Raw genomic sequence first — 20,783 nt, 5'->3', positions numbered from 1 at the left:
GCCATTCTCAAAGAAGGCAGCAGCAACATCCTGGCTGGGGGACACACAGTGGGGAAAGTCACTGCAATTCTCTGAGCCTCGGTTTCCCCATCTGTACAATGGGGGAAACAGTCCATGTCTCTCACAGGGGGTGCTATGAGAGAAGCCCCATGCACCCCTCAGAGGGCTGCCACAGGGAGGGCAGTTCATCAATGCATCAGCTGAATCACCCAGGCCTTTCCCCACCCTGAGGAAGGCTCCTGCCCACCCCCAAAAGCAACAGAGTTCAATGAGGAGCCTAAACGTTAGCAATTAAAGGGCACAGCTTAGAACTTAGGGGACTGGAGCCAGAGCAAGCCTCTCACTTTACAGATGGGGAAACTGAGGCTCAAAAGAAGAGACTTCCGAAGCCCCTCCCAGTTCTGACATCTCCTGTTCTAAGGCCCTCTCACCCTTAGCTATGACATCCTATGCTCATGGGATTGTGCATCTCAAATGGTAAGATGCCTTAGCAGTCATTGAGTCTGACAATTTCATTTTACAGCTGGGAGAACTGAGGCTGGGAGTAGGGGCTAGACGCCCTCCTTCCCCTCCCCCCGGTGCCGATATCCTAGCTAGCATACTCCGACTTCTCTCTGGTGACGGCAGCAGCCTGGGCTTTCAAAGGATGACAAGATGAGAAATTAAAATGGGACATTTCATCCTCTAATTTAACAAGTGGAACCGCCAAACAATTTCCTCTCTCCTCTCTCAGCTGCAGCTAACACCTGAGATGATACAGCCCATTAGCTGGAACGACTTGGGGGAGGCTGGGGGAGGCTGGCAGAGGGAACGTGAACCATGGAGGCCTGCTCATCTCAGAATGGTGACACCAACCCCAACCTGCTGTCTGATGAGAGAGAGAGATGGAGAGAGAGAGAGAGAGAGAGAGAGAGAGAGAGAGAGAGAGAGAGAGAGAGAGAGAGAGAGAGGAAAGGAAGGAGAGAGAGACAGAGACAGAGACAGAGAGACTGAGACTGAGAGACAGAGAGAGGGAGGAGAGAGGAGAGAGAAAGAGACAGCAACAGAGACAGAGACAGGGAGACAGAGAGAGGGAGGATGGAGGAGAGAGGAGAGAGAGAGAGACAGCGACAGAGACAGAGACAGGGAGACAGAGAGAGGGAGGAGGGAGGAGGGAGGAGAGAGGAGAGAGAGGAAAGGAAGAAGAGAGAGACAGAGAGAGAGAAAGAAGATGATGATTATGATGATAGGGGGAGGAGGGGAGGGAGGAGAAAGATGAGGGGAGACACAGAGAGGGAGGGGAAAGAGACAAAGGGAAAGAGATATAGAAGGAGAGGAAGAGAGAGAAGATGAGGAAGTGTGCCCAGATATGGAATAACAACTTAGATGAGACCAGGGAAAACCCATGTCATGAAACAAATCCCCAAAGCAGCCCCCCTCATCTGGAACATGCTCTGCACGTCCCTCCCCCAGCCTCAGTTTCCCCACCTGTAAAATGGAGAGAATATCACAGGGCTGGGGTGCAGAAAGGCCTTGGTCAACCAGCACCCATGACAGAGCCACATTTATTAACATGTGGGGGCTGGGGGGCTTGGGTACCTGACCTGTGTAGTCTTGGGTGAGTCTTGGCCTCCCCCTCTGTAAACTGAGGGGGCTGAAAAGAATCTGTGATCTTATCATTTTAAGTCATATAATGTAACAATAACAGCAGCGGTAGCTTAAGTATTGCCAGAGTATTTTAGGGCTTGCAAAGTGGGTTACAACTATGATTATCCCCATTCTACAGATGAGGAAACTGAGATAGAGATTAAGGGATGTGCCCAGGATCATACAGTGAAGTGAGAGGCAGAATTAGAACTCAGTCCCCCAACCCCAGGCTCAGCCATCCATATCTCACCTGAAGGTCATGGGCCCAGGTTTGGGTCTTCCTGGTCCTTTCCCCTCCCTCCAATACCCTGGCCGGTGGCGTGGGGTCTGGCCTCCCTTCGCTCTACCCTTCCCACAATGTCAGTTTGACTCCCTGTAACTTCTGCTCACAACTCCTGGCTCTGGTGTCAGTATAAACAGAATAAGTCTAGTCCCACCTCCATAGGACAGTCTGGAGGATACTCTCATGTCCCCTGGAATTGTTCCTTCTTTGGGCCCCCGGATGACAGGGATCCAAGGCCCATCAACCTCCTGGATGCCTTACCCCAGACACTCACCCGCTCATTAATGTCCTTCCCAGAACTGACCACTGGACCCCACATTGGCTACTCTGGCCTTGTTCTTCCTGGAGGTCATGCCTCAGTTTCCTTCCCTGAACACCTGTGCTTGCTGTACTGCCCCCCAGTCTGAGCTCTCCCTTCATTCCCAATCTTTCTCTTCCCCTGAGACCCAAGTTCCTGGGCAGGGCAGGTCATGGGAAGGGCACGCCCAGTGGGGTCCTGGACATGCCCCAGACTCCTCCAGGCTGACATCCAGACCTTGAAGGAAACATGGATTCCTGGAATCTGTGCCAGGCCCACTCCCCAGCAGGGCTGGGACACAGTGGGGCTTATTTAGCCTCTGCTGTGACTCTGAGCCAGCCCTGCCTCACTGTCCCCTGGATCCAAGAGAGGTCTGGCCCTCTCCCAAGGGGGATGGACTAAAGAGGCTTCTGCAGGTCCTCCCAGGGCTCTCTGGCCACCCCAGGCCTACCCCCATGCCAGGGCCAGCCAGCTCTCACTGGGGTCTTTGGAGATCACCTAGACTGACCTTTTTCCCCAGAGGCAGCTGGGGTCCAGAGATGGGAAGGAACAAGGTCACGGTCACAGAGCAAGTTGGGAGGATCAATGGATCTTAGGACTGGAGGCCTCCTCACGGGTCCAACCTGTCCATTTTACACAGCGGGGAACAGAGGCATAGGGACAGCAAGTGACCACCTTGAGGTCACAAACCTAGTCAGTGGGAATGGCAGAATTCAAACCCAAGTCACTCAACCCCAAGTCAACTCCTACCTCATGGGGTCTCCCTAACAGGGAGCTCATCATTATTCAGTGAGGACCTCTCCCTCTGTAATTAGAGAAAGCGTTTATAGAAGGTGTTAAAGTTTACAAAGCTCATCTCATTTGATCTGCACGACCACCCTGGGAGGTTTCTTTATTCACCCATTTTGCAGATGAGGAAACAAGCATCGAGGTCACAAATCTAGGAAGTGCGAGGAACAGAATTTGAACTCGGGTATCTCTGACTCCAGGCCCAGGCCTCTAGGCACTGAATCTCTGAACCACCTGCCTCCACTTCTGAACGGCTCTACATGAGTGAGGAGTTTTCTTTCCTACTGAGTCAAAATCTGCATCCCTCCAAGCCCCTCTTACTCCTTGGATTTTACAGATAAGGAGACAGGCTCAGAGAGGGAATGGTGTTTGTCCAGCCTCCCACAGCAATCCCAGAGTCCCGATTCCCTTTCAGAGGCTGCTTTCTCTGGGGCCTCGGGACATGGAGATTCATTTGGACACTCCTCCCGCCCCCAGCTGTGGCCCTGGTCCACTCCAGCTATGTTCCCCTCTACCCCTCTGGCCTTCACTCATTGGAGGCTCACATTCCATTCAAGAACCACCATGGAATATTTCTGTGTGGCCTGGCCCACAGACCCAAAGTCCTGAGGGCTGAGGAATTCTGAGGACAACTGTCCCCAAGGCAGAGAGCCCCCCTCCCTGGCCATCCTGGAGTCAGGAGATCTGGGTTCAAATCCTATACTTATCTAAGTCAGCTGGCCTGTTTTCCCCAATGCAAAACATGGAGGTTGGGCTTGTCTTTGTAGGTCCTGTCCAGCTCTGATACACTACAGTCCTATGATCATTCCACACAGCCACCGTGAGCCCCAACCAAAGAGTAAGCCAGGGCATGGTTGGCTCACTGACTGACTGACTGGCTGTCCAGGGGAAGCACCTGGGAGACCGTCTCCAAGGACCATCTCCCATGGTTCTGGGGCTGGCACGGCCAGAGGCTTGTCTTCACTTCTAGACACCTCATTTTAGGAAGGCCAGTGACTTGGTGTTGCTACTCTCTGCCCCTCCCCCTTCTTGGTGGCAGGAAACTAGCAAGACTGGCTACCGTACTGGAGGATGGCATGCAACATTCAAGAGCCAACAATGTCACTTCTCACTCTTGGGTTCCAATGGATCTACTTCTCAAGTCAAAGATGGAGTGGACACTGGCCACTTCCAAGAGCTTCCTGCCTCATACCTCTCCCTCCATGTCCATCCTCAGCTGAGCCCGGTCCAACAAAGCGCAATGAACTCTGCTGGTCCTCTCCTACTCCTGGGATCAGAGGACCCTTGGTTTGCCCTTCAAAGACCTTCCCAACCTGCCTCCTTCCCTTCTTCCCAGTCAGTGACTCAGCCACCCCAGTCCACGCACTGTTCTTGAAACACAGCATGCATCTCCCACTTCCAGGACTTTGCCCAGGCTGTCCCTCATGCCAGAAATCACAGTCTCCCTTCTTGCAGCTGCCCCTCTGTTTCCCTTCAAGCCTTGACCTGGAGGCCACTGCTTTCCAGCTATCCTCCATGACCAGTATATACCTAGTGCTTACCACCTGGGCCCCCCATTAGCCTGGGAGCCCCCTGAGGGCAAGGCCTGCTTTGGCCTTTCTTTGGATCCCTGGCACTTAACACAGGGCCGGGCACATGGTAAGTTGTCATAACACCACCACCACCAATAATAAAACTGTAATAGCCAACATTTCTGCAATGCTTTAAAGTATGCAAAACACTGCATGCGTTCTATCACTTGATGGCTTGATGAATGCTTATTGATTAACTGACATCTGAAGAAGATCTGGGGGTGTCAGAGGACCAAAAGCTCAGTACATGCCATCTGTTTAGCATGGTATGATAGGCTTGCTCTCAGCTGCCTTAAGGGAGGCTGTGTTTCTAGGAAGGAATAGGGAGGTGAGAGTTTGTCCAGGCTCCATTCATTTCTGGCCCCATCTGGACTGAGGCCCATGGTTCTGGGCATGTTTTAGGAAGGATTCCAGAGGAACACGATCAGGTTGGGGAAGGGCCTGGGTTTGGAGGGATGTTTATCCTGGAGAGGAGAAGCCTGGGGTGGGGGAAGGAGATGGCACAGTTAGCCCACGAGGGGTCTCACTGATGTAAAGGCCAGGACCTGGGCCCTGAGGATGGTCCAGTAGAAGCTGCGAGGGCAGATGTGAGTGAATCTCCCCAACCCTTAGACCCGTCCAGAAGCGGGATGACTGCTGGTGGGGACAAAGTTCCCTCTGTGAGAGGCTGTGGGACCACAGTTCCAGCACCTGCTGGCCACCAGACCAGCAAAGCCACTCCCAATCCAAGGTCTCCTCATCCTTCTGGTGCTGTGGGCTCAGGGCTAGCTTGGTCAAGGATGGGCATTTGGCCCACCTACCTGCCTTCCTGAATTTCCTCTTTCTGTGGAGTACCCTCCCTAGATCACCAGCTGGTGACTGGCACCCGGCTGCTTTCTGGAGCTGACCCATGCCTGTGTCCAGCTGCTACCCTCCTTCCTCAGGTCTCCCAGGCTCCCTGGGTCCCCACTTCCTGCCTGTGGTTTTTTTTCCATGACCTCCCCTGAGATGACCCTTTACTCCCCCCACCCATGGCCCCCCAGACTGATTGTGGCCCCAAGAATGGCCTTCTCTCTCCAAGGTTTCCAACCCAAAACCTTCCCTAGAAAGCACACTCTTCTCTGAGTGACTTTCCTTCCTCCTCTGAGGCTCACACAGGCCAGACTCATCCCAGGAAACTCGGGTAGTAAGCAGCAAAGGTGAGATTGGAACCCAGCTCCTCTGCCTCCAGATCTTAAGAGTGGGATGCATTGTACTTCTCCTCCTACAGACACTAAGGAGCTGGTGAGGAATTATGAGCAGGGGATGCCATCCCCTCCAGGGCATCCTCCTCTGCAAAGCCGTTTGGGAGGCGGGGCAGGGGGATGATGCTGAGGATGCTGGAGTTTGAAAATCCAGCCAGCCAATAGCCAGGGCCACGTTGGGGCCTCTGGATGCTTCTGGGATGGCCCTGGCGGCTGGCCAAGCGAACACGAAGCATTCCTTCCATCTCACCGGGCGTGAAAGGGAGCCAGGAATCGGGGCTGAAGCAGCTGGCCTAATCTTCCCAGCCCCCGCCCCCACCCTAGCCTCACAATGGAGGGAGAAGTGGGGGCCAAATATCCAGCAGCCACTGGGCCTGAAAATCAGGCTGGCTTCTGGGAAGACCCTGTGGGCGGCCTCTAATTCAAGCTCCCTCCTTTTACAGAGGGGGAAACTGAGGCCCAGAGCTTGCTGGAGAGAATTAGTCTAATAATTAAGTAGTGAATATTGTTGAATATCCCCTCATGCTCAGACTTTGTACGGAACATGAAAGCAGAATTAGAGCTTTAATAACCACTGCCATAATAATGGTATTTTTGGAACTGATCTAGAGTTAATGTACCATTTTTTTTTTCTACCACAACCTGGGGAACTAGATCACTGGAAAAAGGCCTGGACTTGTGAGTTTATCAGCATGGAGAAATCCCGGAGGAGGAAATTCCCTTCACCAACATGTCAGCACCTCCCTTGTTGTCTGAGAAGTGACTTGCCCAGGGTCACACAGTCAGTATGCATCAGACAGGATTTGAACCTAGGACTTCATGAGTTCAAGGTCAGCTTTCTATCCACTATCCCACACTGCCTCTCCAGTATGACCCAAGTCATTCAAGGGCTATTTCCCCCATTTTACAGATGAGGCGACTGAGATTCACAGAAGAGAGGTAACTTGCCCAGAAATACTCAAAGTACTGAATGGTAGAACTCAGGCCCTCTGCTGAGAATTCAACTCCAGCCTGCCACCCTCCCTGCTGGAAGAGCCCTGGATTGGGAGTCCAAAGACCTGGGCTCAAATCCTGCTCTGCTACTTCTTACTTGTGTGGACTTTCCTCCTGAGGAAATTGAGTCAGAGAAAGGGTCACAGAGTGGGCAGGTGTCTGTGGTGGATTCAAACCCAGATTCCCCCTTCTGAAATTGGCCTTCCCTCTAAAAGTCATTTAAGATTTGAACTCAGGTCACTGGAGTTAAGATCCAGAGCTTGTTATGGTGGGGTCCTTGGCCACACAACTTTTGGGACCCTCAGGGATGGATGGAGGGACAGGCTGGAGCTCTAGATTACCCACAGGTCTGGGTCTGGGCAGTGGGAGAAACCCAGGCACACACTTAGGTGAGTGTGCACACACATGCACGCGCGCGCGCACACACACACACACACACACACACACACACATGTACACACCCACCTCCACCCTGAAAGCTCCAGGAGGAACAACAGCCCTGTCTCGATTCTATTTTCAAACAGGAAGGGCGAGAGCAGACGGGAGCTGGACAAAGAGCGGCTGCTGGGCAGCTGGGTGGCAGTGGTCAGGCAGGCTGTGTCCCATAACTGAGCACCTCAGGGGGCCTCAGGCCCACAACAAGTGGGCATCTAGCCCCTGCTTGAAGACCTTGAGGGTCTAGGAACTCACTCCCTGCTCCAGCAGTCCAGGTCACTTAGGGAGTTCCAATTTGGAGGAAGTCTCAGAACTTCAGACAGCTTCTCTGGCCCCTGGCTCTGCCCCCTGGGTCAAGGGAACCAGGCCAGCCCCTCTGCCTCAGACAGACAGTCAGACAGCTCTCTGGGGTCAAGCCCCCCCCCCCCCCACACACACACCCTGGCTCTTCAGATGGTCCCCATCAGCCTCTCACTGTCAGGTTCTCTCCTCTGGACATCTTCCAACACTTACTCGCTGATACCACAATACCTAGAATTGGTCACAAGGCTTGGGGTGGGGGCATGTGGATCAGGTCAGAGGCCAACAGGTGTATGAGCCTTCCAGGCTTGGATGCCCGAGGTCACAGGTGTGACAGACAGTACAAAGAGAGTGGGAATAAATGAGGTGAAGTTTATGTTCCTCATTTGGGCCTGGGGAAACTGAGGCTCAGAGAGGGTCCCACAGCTAGAAGTGGTCAGCACCATGCTCCGGAGCCAGAGTTGTCTCTCCACCCCTGTTCCCCTCCCCTCCTGGCTGTTGCAGATGGGGTTGGAGCCAGGCCCTCCGAAGTCCTGGCTGCTGCCTCTCTGTCTTTTCTACACCGGAAATGTTGGCCTCCTGAGGAGGTGTGAGCAGGGCAAAGGGCAGAGGGCCCAGGACACTCCTCCCACCAGATGCAGCCAGAGATGGAGGGGGCCGGCTGAGCTGCCTGCCCTCCCCGGGTTTCCAGAGTCAGAGGGGAGAAGCCCGGCCTGCTCTGAGCAGATAGCCTAGATTCTGGGCAGGCCTGGGAGATCCCCCAATGGGAGAGGCCAGGAGGGTGGGGGGCTGGGATGCTGGGAAGATGTCCTTTGCAGGCAGAGGGAACACATCTCATTTATATAGGATCCTAGAGGGACTGCCGAAAGGCTCCTTGGAGGCCACCAAGTCTACTCCACTTATTTTACAGAGAAGGAAACTGAGGACCAGAATGGAAAGGGCATGCCCAGAGGCACCCAACTGTCATATATTTGAGGAGAGAAATGAACCCAGATCTTCCTGAGTCCGTGTTCAATTCCCCTGCCCGGCCTTCTGTGCCGACTCTCAGTGTGGCAGAAATGTGTGCGCTGGCGGAGGCTGGCAGCAGCCGAGGCCTACCTCATGCCACATCCTGTTTGCTATCTTATGGGCAAGGTCGGGGCCCTCAGCCACCTCCCACATGTCCTCTCTCAGGCACCCACTGGGTGATAACACTGACCATGCAGTCACCCTTGTTAGGTGTTGGCATCAAAATAACCTCCAGGCCCTTTTTCTCTCTAACTTGACTTTCTCTTCCCACAGAGAGGAGAACTCGGCACTCCTCTGCTCACAAAAGCTCAATGCCTCCCTATTGCCTCTAGGAGCAAATACACTCCCAGGATTGGCATTCGAGGCAGCGCTGGCCTACTTTTACACACAAAAGCTGCCATTCCATCTCGCCCTTTCTGGCCCCACCAGCACATGTGAAAGGAAACTATCCCTGGTTTCCCAGGTCTCCCTGGGTCCTACTCCCTCCCCTTAGGACCACCAAAATGAAGAGAGGCCCTCCCACAGCCTTTGAACCTCCTCCAGAGTGAAAGGCAAATTTGGCCTTTCTCTGTCCCCAGCATCTGTCCCTGAATCTCTGCAGAGGAAGAGTGGAGAGATGGCCCCATCCAACCTCCCAGTAGAATGGGAGGCCCCTCCGTGGCATTCCCCGTGGGCTGTCCAGTGGCTCCTCAAACACTTCCTTCCTCTTCCCTGGGAGGTGGGCAGCCCTAAGGGGTTTGAGCACCATTTTATAGAAACCCTCAGAACTGGCATTTGGGAAGAATCTGAAGGTTTGCAAATGAGCCTCCCCAAACATGGTGGACATTGGTAACATTTACAAATGAAGAAACTGAAGCTCGCCCAGTCAGTCATTCAGCAAAAAAGCATCTGAGACAGGAGAGCACAGGCCTTCCTGATTCTAAGAATCATGAGGCCGGAGGGAGCTCAGAGGCCCCACATTTTATCGTAGAAGAAACTGAAACACAGGGTACGGACACCATCTGTTCAAGTGCATCATGGGATAGTTGCCAGGGACTTCAGAGACCATCTCCTCCAACCTCTCCCCCCATAGAGGGGGAAACTGAGTCCCCCTTAGTCCAGCCTGCCCATTCGACAGATGAAGGGCTGTGCAGTGAGCAGGGGGCTCTACCTCTGAGATCTGGTCCCTACCTCTCAGAGCCTACCATCCATAGCTCAGAGGGCCTAAGGTGAGCCCGGAGCAGCCCCTGGGGCCTCCCATCTTGGGGAGCCGCCTCAGGGCATCCCCCAGCTCCTGAGGGATCCTCCGGGGCCAAGCTCTCTGCTTCCCCTCTCTGCAGGGGAGAAGGGGGAGCCTGGCCCAGCCCACACTTCCTCTGGTCCCATCTCCACCAAGGGAAAGTGGCCTGAATCAGCGTATTTCCTTCTGGATAAGAGAGAGCCCCTTGGGGCAAAGTGCTTGGGGCTCCTCTAGGGGACGGAATGGGGGAGGGAGAGGAATGACCCAGATAAAACCAAGTTGCTAAGGACACCTAGCAAATGGAATTTGGTTTTAGCCTCAGAATATATTAGCATATGTTTGCATACATTAAAACAAACATATCTTTTAAAATAACTCTTCCCTCCCTCCCCAAACAGGAAAGACTCAGGCTGCCCACGTCAGAAGCCAGGAACCCTGCTCGTTATGGAGAACTGAGGCCCCAGGAGGGCTGGGTGAGGGGGAGCATTAGGCTGGCCTAGGTGGTTGGGGCAGCCTGGTCCAGTAGAATCTCCTGCATTCTATATGGGAACAAGGTCTCACACTTCTAGGGATTTGACCTTGGAAGAATCACTATTCATCTCTGAGCCTCAGTTTCCTCATCTGTAAAAATCTCTCCTGACTCTCCATCCAATGGTACAGACTGCCCTGAAGGGTCACTCCCCTTAGCCTCGTGACCTCCCACGGTCCAGGAACTGAGGGAGGTGCTCCCCAGAGCAGGGGATGAAGGGATGAGGAGGAGCTACCCTGGCAGCTAATTCTTGATCTCACTGTCTGACTTCTGGCTAGCCTACACCACAAACTGAACGCCGTTCAAGAAGGGAGGGGGAGGTATAAAAAAAGACTTCCCAATTCCTGGGCAAAGAACTCCCCTGGCCACTATCCGTCATGGTACACACAATGTTATACACCTAAGAAAGATGAACAGATCAGTCATTCATTCCATGCCTCAGAACACGATGCCAGTCTGCAAAAAACAACCACACCATTCACAGAACTCAGAGCGGGAAGGGTCCCATCCATTCATTTACCAAAAAGGAAACTGAGGCCCAGATATGAAAGGCTCCACAGCTGCAGGGCTGAGCTCAGCACTCAGCTCTCCTGACTCCCGATCCAGGGCTCTCTGCACCTCCAAAAGCTGCCTCTCCTAGGCACACAGAGTATGAAGCTCCCCTCCTCCATGCAGTGCTCCACCCTAACACTCCTCTGCTCCTTTGCTAAAGTGGCCTCTCCAGGGGGGCTGGGATCCCCTCTCCCCAGCTACCGGGTCCTTACCAGCTGCCCACACAAACAAAAATAATCCCAACATCTTTCATTCAATTCCTGGGGAGAAAGTGGTCTCTACTACCTGCTCCTACTCCCATCACCACACACATCCTTTGGAATTTCTTGAAATCTGGCTTCTGTAAAGCTTGATGGATTTGGCTCTCTCCAAGGTTGTCAAGGTCTGCTCTTGGTCCTTGTCCTCCTAGCATCCTGCTGTCTTCCTTCCTTTTATTCTTTCTCTTTATTCTCTCCTGCTCGCTCTCTCCTTCTCCATCTGTCTGTCATTGTCTCTCTCCTCCTCCTCCCTACGTGAAGCAAGGTACTTAATGGTGCCTGCCTCAGTTTCCCCAATTGTAAAAGGAAGGCATATGTTACAGTGGGGATTTCTTTGTGTATATGCTGGATTACATGGCCCCTGAGATGCCAACCAGCTCCCAAAATCTATGACTTTGAGGTTCAGTGACCCAGCTCACAATCCTGGCTGCTAAGATCCTGGCTGCACCTTCCATGGGCATGACCCACAGCTCGCCAACCTCATCAGGTCCCTAAGGCTCACTCATCACCTCCAGGCACAGGACTCCCCAACTTTTGCAGATCTGAGCTCTCCCCAGGTCTCTGTCTGTCTGTTGGACATCTCCTATTGGCTGCCTTGACTTTTTCTCTCCTCTTGAATATACCCACCACAAAGTTACCAAGATAATATTCCCAGGACACCAGTGTAACCATGCTCCCAAACCTTCTTACAGTTGACTCCCTATTATCTTTGCCCTGTGTGGAATTTAAGGGCCTCTGTAACCCAGCTCTAACAGACCATTTTATTCTTATCTCACTCATTCTCCTTCCCATACTCTATGTTCAAACCAAGTGCACTACTAGTGGTTTCCTGAGTTCACCTCTCCAGCCATCTCCCACTTCCATGCATTTGCCCAGGCCTTTTCCCACACCTGGAATACAAATCTTCACTTCTGGCTCCAATTGTCAGAATCTTTCTCTTCCTTCAGGGCTCACCTCAATGGCCAGCAGCCTTGCCTGATTTGGGGGGACGGTGAGAAGGAAGAAGAGGACAGAATGTATCCCTTTTGTTAGGAAATTTTCCTAGAGTATTTGGAGATCCCATAGGACTTAGAGGATCTTAGAAGCCTTCCAGCCTCAGTTTCGCCCTCTGCAAAATGGAAAAAATAACCCTGGCCTAGCCTCTCTTATGGAGTTGTTCTTGAATTAATCTCACCTGAGGGTCTCAAGTCCCCCAAACACTTTTTAAGAATAATAATCCACCAATAAGCACTTATTAACAGTAACCATTAACTGGCACAAAATGGAAGTAGAGTGGCTATTCACCAAATTGGGTATCATAACGGACATTTTACAGATGAAGAAACCCAGCAAGGTAGCTTGGTGGCTTGGGGGAAAGAGACCTGCAGTCCAGAAGATCTAAATTAAAATCCTGCCTCAGACACTTAGTGGCTATGTGACCCTGAGCAAGTCACTAAGCCACTGCCTGCCTCAGTTTCCTCATCTGTAAAATGGAGATAACACCTGCTTCTTAAGGTTGTTGAGAGGATGCAATGGGATTTTATTTGTTTAAGACCACTTTTCAATTCTTAAGAAACCAGTGACAAGGGTAAGGATTATGTACCCATTTTATAGATTCAGATCTGTTACAGAACTTAGCCCAAGTTAGAATTGGAACCCAGGTCTTCCTTCTCTCCCCCTCCCCCCTGTGCTACAGTCTCCCATAAAGACCATTACCCGTGCAAGATACAGAGAATAAAGTGCTTTGGGAAGCCCCAAAAGTGCCACATGGGAGTGAGGGGCTCAGCATATATCATCTCTGCTATTATTTCATTCATTTATTCATTCACGTAGAAAAGAGATGAGCCTTGCTCTGCCTGGGCCCTGAAGGTAGAACCAGGAGCAAATTTAGGCTTGAAGCTGGCAAGACCTTCTTGGCAATGGGGGGTGTGGGCGGGTCTCCCACAGGTACTGAGCTCCCAGTCACCAGCAGTGTTCAAGTAGAGGCAGGTTGGCTTCCTAGTGGAAGTGGTTGTAGTAAGATACAGGTGGCCTCAAAGGGCCCTCCCAGCCTTAACATTCCCAGTTCCAACCCCTCCCACACCTGACTTTCCCTGTTCTAAGGCCCCTCCCAACTCTGACATCCCCTATTCTGTGGCCCTTCCCTCAGTCCTGACATCCCCTGTTCTGGGGCCCTCCCCAGCCCAGGAACCCTCTGTTGTAAGGCCCCTCCCAGCCCAGCCATCTTATGGCTCTAGGAATAGCCCAGGCCCAAGGTGCTGGGGTCTGGCCTGGGCAGGATGCAGAAGGATGAAGAGAAGGGGATGGAGGGGAGGGCTAATAACCAGAGGTCTAATCCCTGGGGCCACGAAAGCTGAGGATCCCAGAATCCCAAAAGCCACAGCCCAGCCTGACAAAGTGATGGAGGGTTGGAGGCTCCAGTCCCCACCCAGCTCCTGCCCCTGAGGGGAGGACGGAGCCTCTGCCTGAAAAGCTTGTTCTCTGTGAGTACACAAATAAATGCTGTGCGATCCCACGCGGTGGCCACGGAGAGAGTGGAGGCCCATCTGTGACTTCACAGCGTCTAAAAATGGGCGATGACTTCACTTGGGCTGATCTGCCGGCAGCCTGCCGGTCCCTGGCAGCCCCAGATCAAATTACAAGCTCCCGCTCCCTAGTGGCTTCCAGAGCTAGTGCCCAGCAACAAGTGGGGTCAGTGGCCCTAGCAGAGAGAAGGGGAAAGCCAGCCTGGCACAGGGGATGGGGCCCTAGAAGGAGAGCCACCAGTTCTGAATTCAAAAGTTGCTTTGTAACCCTGGGGGGATTGCTTTACTGATCTGATCCTCAGTCTCCCCATCTATAAAAAGGGGATAATCATCCTTGCCCTTACTCTACCACTAAGGAACCCCATGAGGTTATGGACAGCCCTTGCCTTGGGAAGAATTGGCCAACTGGTCAACAACTGACCTATTCTTCCCCAACTCTGGCCCCACTGGTCCCAGGCTCCATCATCCATCCAACCAGACAAGGTCAAAGGACAGTTAGGACTTCTCAGATTTAGAAAAGGGGGCCCACGCATCATAGGTGGGATTAGAACCCGTATCTTCCGGCCTCCATTCTTCCAGGCTGGCCAGGAGGAGAATATGGCAGTCTCCCCCAAGAAACTCAAGCCAGCAGCGCAGCGTCTATGCTCCACTGTTTCTCACAGCTCCAGTCCCTGGCCAAATCACAAAAGGACAACATCTCGGCGTCTCGAAAACTGCAGGCCTGTTTGGCTACAAAGGAGAGATTAATTTCCCTACATACGTATGAGGGTGGATGGAAGAAAACCCGACCATCTGGGTAATCTCTGAATTTAGAAATGTAATCTGTATGTTACAGTGCGATTAAAGGAAACACGATGCGGCTGCAGTCCAACACCTTTCCGGGAGCCGAACCAAGAAAATGGCGACTCACGGTCCCCCAAACACACAGTGGTCAAGATGAGATGCCAGGAGATCCAGAATCCTAGAATTCTGGCATCTGGCGAGGCCTGAGAGGGGCCTCGAAGGCCACTATCCCGGACAAGGCGCTATCCTGGACAAGGCGCTATCCTGGACAAGGCGCTATCCTGGACAAGGCGCTATCCTCGACAAGGCGCCATCCAGCAGCTGTCTGAAGACCTCCGGGGACTGGGAGCTCACTCTGTCTTTGGTGGCCCATGCCACATTGGGGTAGCTCTCCTTGTTAGGAAGAGACAGCAGACACCTGGCCCCAATCATCCTCTTGGTCACCTCTTTCCACTCCCTGATCCTGGTTCTGCCCTGCAGGGCCCATCCCTCCTGCCAAGATGGCCCTTGGGATACCTGAAGGAAGTCAGCATGGCCACTCTGAGGCTTCTAGTTCCCTGAGTGCTCTTTACCACCTGGTCCCTTCTCAAATCACATTCAGCTCCCCTCCCCTCACTCTATGAACCAGCTCTGGTGGCCAGCTTGCTCCTCCTGGCTCATCCATGCCACTCTACATCTCCCACCTCTGTGCCTTTGTACTGGCTGTCCCCCATAGCAGGAATGCCCTCCCTCCTGAGTTCCTGGCTTTCTTTCAGACTCAGCTCAAGCACCACCTCCTCTAGGAGGCCTCTCTTGGTTGCCTCTCCTCTGCTAGGTGTTCATTGCATGGTCTTCTCTGGGGTAACCATCCCAAGAGTTTGTTCAGCTGGCCTTCATATGAGCCAACAACATACATAAAAATTTATTCAGCACCTGCTAGGCACTGGTGTGTAAGCCTCTCATAATGCTGGCTTCACAATGGATGGCCAGGTAGCTGGGCCTGGAGTTAGTTTGAACCCAAGTTCAAATATGAGCTCAGATACTTATAGACTGTGTGATTCCGGAAAAGTCACTTAACCTCTATTTGCCTCAGTTTCCTCAATTGTAAAATGGGAATAATAATAGTGTTCACCTCACAGGCCATTGTGAGGATCAAATGAGATCATATTTGTAAAAGCGCTTAGCAGAGGGCTTGGCACACAGTAGGAGCTCTATAAATGTTTATTCCTGCCCTTCCCCTGCTCTCTGGGGAGGCTTCCCAGAGGATCTAGCACCCAAGCTTGGCCTTAAAGGACTTTAGCAGATGGAGATGAGGGAGAGCTGTTCTAGGGACAGAGGATGGTGTAAGCAGAGATGAGGAAGTGAGAAGGTAGGATTAAAACACAGGACCAAGAAGAGGGTGTGGGTGGGGCATAGCAGGACATGAGGTCGGACCAGCCTTGGAGGTCACACCAGCCTTGGAGGTTGCTAGAGCAGGGTGGATTTTCTGTGCTGCCTGGCTTACCCCAGTTCCACCAGCATGCAGCATTGGCTCCCATCCTCCACCCACTCATGACTCAGGGAGGTGACAGTCCCTGCTCTGGCTGCAGAATGTCAGAGCTCCCCCCACCTCACCCTTCACCCTTCTCTCCTTCACTTCTCAGATGAATGGAAGAAGCTGAGAGCCCAGGTAAGCTCACACAGCTGCCTTCTCTTCCACATCCTGCCTGGATGTACTTGAGGACTCTGTCCTCCGAGATCCTGGAGCTTTCTGCCCAGGCTCAGAGTGGACCCCACCCCTGAACTCCAGAGCTGCCTATGCAAGGAATCCACTGCTTATGTGACCTCAAGGAAGTTAACCCCTCTCTCTGGGCCTCTGTTTGCTCCTCTGTGAAATGGGGCCAGTGGATCTCTGACAACCTTCCAACCCTAAATCCTGAGCTGCTCTCTCCTAGAATGAGAAGACTGAGGCCCAGAGAGGGCTGGGGACCTGACCAAAGTCACACACCTTGTTCATGGCAGAGATAAGACTCAAGTTTATGCTTCATCCTGTTTCTTCCACCCTCCCCTCCCCCCACCAAGTCCCCAAGACTGAGTTGAGGGCTGGGTGGGGTGGGCATGACCTTTCCTGGAAACTCCCAGCCCCAGGCTTTCTTTTCCCTGGTGACCAGGCCTGCATCGCTGGTTCCAGGAGCCCCTGAGCCCTTGTTCCAGCCTGCCCTGGGCTGGCCCAGCCCCAGGGTACACAGTGAATGGGAAAAACCAATGGCTTGGCAGGTGGTGCATTTTCTGACAATACATGGTTTCAGCTCCCTCCCCACCCCCACCCTGCTGACTGTTGCACAACACCTTGGGGGTGGGGGAGGGACAGGAAAACAGCCAGAGATCTCAGCCAGAAGAGGTGAAAGGGACTTCAGTGGGAGAAAAGGTTTCTAGGTTTAGAACTCAGGTCACTCAGCTCAACCCACTCATTTTACAGAGCAGTAAACTGAGACACAGAGAGTTCAGTGAAATGACTTGCATAAGATTACACCTAGGAGCCTAAATATGGAGCTGGGTGGAGCCTCAGAAGTCATCTGACCCAACCCCCATCATTTTACAGAATGGTAAACTGAGGTCCAGGAAAGCTAGGTGAGTTGCCCAAGGTCACACGCATACAATCAGTAGAAACACTTAGAACACTGGAGTTCATGGGCTCCAGCACTCTCCCCACTGTCCCAGGCCAGTATCAACAAAGAAAACGCATTAGCTTTGAAATCAGATCTGTGACTTTGGGCCAGTGTTGAGGGTAAGAAACACCTGTACTCTTGATCTCTTAGCAGTTTGTAAACTTTAAAGCCCCAATGGAAACACAAGACATCCTAGGATAAGGGGGCTTGGAGTTAAGAGGGATCAGCTTTTACCTTGAAAATCAGGAAACTAGGGTCTAAAGAAAGCGAGGGCTTGTCTGAGGTCACACAGCAAATGGGATAGAGCAGGGGGCAAGAACCTTGCTGAGTCTCAGTTCAAGGTCCTACCCCTTGCATGGTCCTGACTTCCATGCAAAACCAGGGTCCAACACTGAACCAGAGGCTGCCAGCTCTGGGGCATTACAGCAGGCAGGGGGCCCCACCTCTGACCCCTCCCTGAGAGGAGAGTCTTAGTCAAGTGAACAAGGCTGCTCCTTTTCCCAGTTTCCATCCTCTGGCCAAGAGAATTGGAGAGGGAGCACAGTAAGATGAAAACGTACTGGAAATCAGGAAGATCTGGGTTGAAATTCCATCTCTGGCCACTTACTAACTTTGTACCCTTGGGCAAGACACCTAAGTGGGATAGCTTTCCTCATCTGGAAAATGACAGGTCAGATTAGATCACTTTCTAGCTCTGAATCTATAATCCTAGAAGAGCAAATCCAAGGCAATCAGGTAACAAGCATTGAATGTGTCCAAGAGGCATTTAGAGGGACCCTGGTGGGCTCGGTTCACAGAGAAAGGGGTCAGAGCACGTGCTACACTTGGTTCTTAGAAAGCCCTTGACTGGGCTCTCCTGTCTGGTCCTTCAATCCCCCTGGTCTATCTGTCCCTGATTCTTCATCTGTCTCCTCCTCTGTCTCCTCCTCCTCCTCCTCCTCCTCCTCCTCCTCCTCCTCCTCCTCCTCCTCCTCCTCCTCCTCCTCCTTCTTCTTCTTCTTCTTCTTCTTCTTCTTCTTCTTCTTCTTCTTCTTCTTCTCTCTCTCTCTCTCTCTCTCTCTCTCTCTCTCTCTCTCTCTCTCCCTCTCTCTCTCTCTTTCTCTGTGTCTGTCTGTCTTGTCTCCATCTCTCCTTTCTTTCTGTCGCTGTCTCTCTCTTTGTTTCTCTGTCTCTCTCTCCTCTCAGTCTCTCTCTGACTCTGTGTCTCAATCTCTCTCTCTCCCCCCTCTCCAGGTCTGGATTTCAGTTCTTCTCCAGCTACCTCCTCGAGCCCTCTCAGTTCTTGTAGCCTGAGGTTCTGTGGGCAATCAGTGGCCCAGAGGTCTAGCCTTTCTCAGCTCATTCCTAAACACTGGAATAGAAACCTCATCCTTCTTGATTCCCAAGACGAGCTAAAAGCTTTGAGTGGAAAGAAGTTCCAGAGAGACAAGCTTTGAGGGAAAACCCCTGGAGCCCATCAGAGCTGACCCCAAGTGTCCAGGGCTTCCTGAAAAGGAAGTGAGCTGCCCATTGCCCAAGGGATGCGCATTTCTCAGGAATGTTGAACAAGAGGTTCAGGTGTGGGTGGGATGACATCATGACTCACATTAATAAGGCCCATTCCGGGGAGTCTGGGGATAAGAGCTGACGTTTACACACAGATGCCTGGCCTGCAATAACTCATCTGAGCCCCGGAGGCCCACATGAGGTGGGCACAAGCCTGTGACCAAGGAGCCGCTCAATGCTGGAGGCAACCCTGCTGTTCCTTACTCCCAGCCCTGCACGTTAGCCAGGGAACCTGCCTATGTCTCTCCGTTCTGATTGACAAAAGGGTAACCTGAGGCTCAGAAAAGCTCATCGACTCTCCCACTGTCACTCAGCATGTTTCGATCAGTCTGGGTTTTTAAAGCAGACCTGTGATTTCATCTGGGGGGGTGGGAGAGCTCCTCTGTGGGTGCAGGGGGACATCTGCTCAGCAAATTCCAGTCTTAAGAGAGTTGCCAGGGGCACTGTGAGGTTGAGATTCCCCCAGAGTCCACAATGTGTATGGGGGGGAGAGGAGACTTGAACCCAGGTCTTCCTAACTCAGAAGCTGATACCCCAGCTTCTCCCCACAGTAGGTTTGAACCCCACAGAATCACAGGCTATTAGAACTGGGGGGGCGGGGTGCTTTGGCCTAGCCTCCTCAGCTTACAGGTCCAAAGTCATACAGCCAGTTATCCAGAGCAGGACTGCAAAGTGGCGAACCAGACCAAGACACGATCTATTGGGCCAGGAAGCAGGCAGCTCTGTCCCATGCCCTGCATACCTCCTTCTCAATATTTCCTTCTCCATCCTGAATACTAAAGCTTCCTACCTGCCAGGGGGTCTTTGAGAAGCATCCTGTTTGGGCAGAGGAATCTGAGGAGAAATCTGTTTCTCACAGAGACCCCATGACTGAAATGGCCTGGCCCTCAGCTGATTAGATACTCAGGGCTCAATGGGCTTTGCACCCCGGGAGGCCCTGGTTCAGCTTTTGAGGGACTATTATCAAAACAAACCCTGAACACAAAACTTCCCAACTCTAGGAGAGGCCCCCAAGTGGACTCAGTTGCCTAGGGAGACATGAGCCCCCCATTTCTGGAAGTCTCCAAGCAGAGGCTGCCCCAAGGGGCTGTTGGGAAGGGCCCTGGGTGGTCTCTGAGGTCCTGGTCAGCTCTGTGGAGCCTGGGGTGGGGCTTCATCCCTGGTTTACTCTCCAGAACTGTGCAGCCTGGCATCCCAATCCCTTCGGGTGGCACCCAGATTCTGCCCTCAAAGGGTGGTGGGGCAAGAGCTCTGGGCTCCCACTGTCAAGATGACCCACTGTCGGCACAACACACCTGCTGTCCTTCTTGGGAAAACCTATTTAGTTCAATCAAGCGGAAATAGCCGAGGGACCAGCATGCCATAAAAATAGCCAAGGGACCAGCATGCCGTACTCCTCCGGAGACCTCCCTCCACTCCAAACCCTTTGTCCAAGTCAGTAGAGGGGGCTATTCCAGGATCCCCCACAGGGCAGGTCCCTTCTCCCAACTTTCTGCCAAATTCGCCGGTCTGTGGAATGCAAGTCCCTGCCCCTCTCAGAGGGAGCTCGGTTGGCTTCCTCCCCGCCTAATTCCCCCCACCCGAGGCGAGTCCTTTCTTGGGCCCTAGGTCTCCCCAGAGCCAAGGGCTGGCATAGCTTTCCACGCATCCTGAGGGCCCGCCCGGGTAGGCAGTTAAGAAAGGAGGCTTGGCTGGTTCCGAAGATCCGTCCAGCCCCTCTCCGGGCTAGGACCGCCTAGTCTGTGTAGCCCAAAGTGGGCTTTCCCCCATAAAGCCCCAACACTGATCAACACTCAGGCACGGAATACTTCCCCCTGCAGCCGGGGCCGGCGTACTGGGGGGAGTGGAAAGGGGGATGAGGAGCTGGGCCCGGGGATGCTTAGGGTATCATCCCAGCTGGCAGTGCCTACCAGCCGCCACCCCCAGAAGGAGGAGGAGGAGGAGGATGAAGTCACTCCCTGGGGGGCTGGCCCAGCCCTGCCCTGCCCAGCCTCCCAGGCCCAAATCCTTCAACTCCTGGGCCAGTCTTCCTGGGGCAGCCGAGAGACCCAGACCGCCTGGGGCTCCTGAGCGCTGCGCTTCGGGCATGGGGTGGGGCGCAGCCCGCGCTCTCCCCCCTCCCTTCCCCGGGCCCAAGAGGTGCCTCGCGGGCAGGCGGGCTGGGGGGCTCCAAGGCACACAATAGCCTCGTCGGGGGATTCTAGTTTCAGGAGGGAAACCACCAGCAGAGACAAAGGGGGC

General features: G+C 53.1%; 1 protein-coding gene and 1 long non-coding RNA gene across 7 annotated transcripts in view; both read right to left on the bottom strand.

The window, feature by feature from the left end:
• Nucleotides 1-20,783, bottom strand: part of ARVCF (ARVCF delta catenin family member) — a 352,355-nt gene that overhangs the window by 92,043 nt on the left and 239,529 nt on the right. The window lies entirely within an intron of this gene.
• On the bottom strand, nucleotides 12,652-17,910 carry LOC140498961 (uncharacterized). The gene is made up of 2 exons (XR_011965225.1): nucleotides 14,009-17,910; nucleotides 12,652-13,060 (listed from the first exon to the last, which is right to left on the bottom strand). It is a non-coding gene; the product is annotated as an uncharacterized lncRNA (long non-coding RNA).

This window comes from Notamacropus eugenii, chromosome 4, assembly GCF_028372415.1.
Source record: "Notamacropus eugenii isolate mMacEug1 chromosome 4, mMacEug1.pri_v2, whole genome shotgun sequence".
NCBI lineage: Eukaryota > Metazoa > Chordata > Mammalia > Diprotodontia > Macropodidae > Notamacropus > Notamacropus eugenii.
Note: the sequence above shows the minus strand (reverse complement) of the source record. Positions and strands in the feature narration are given on the sequence as shown.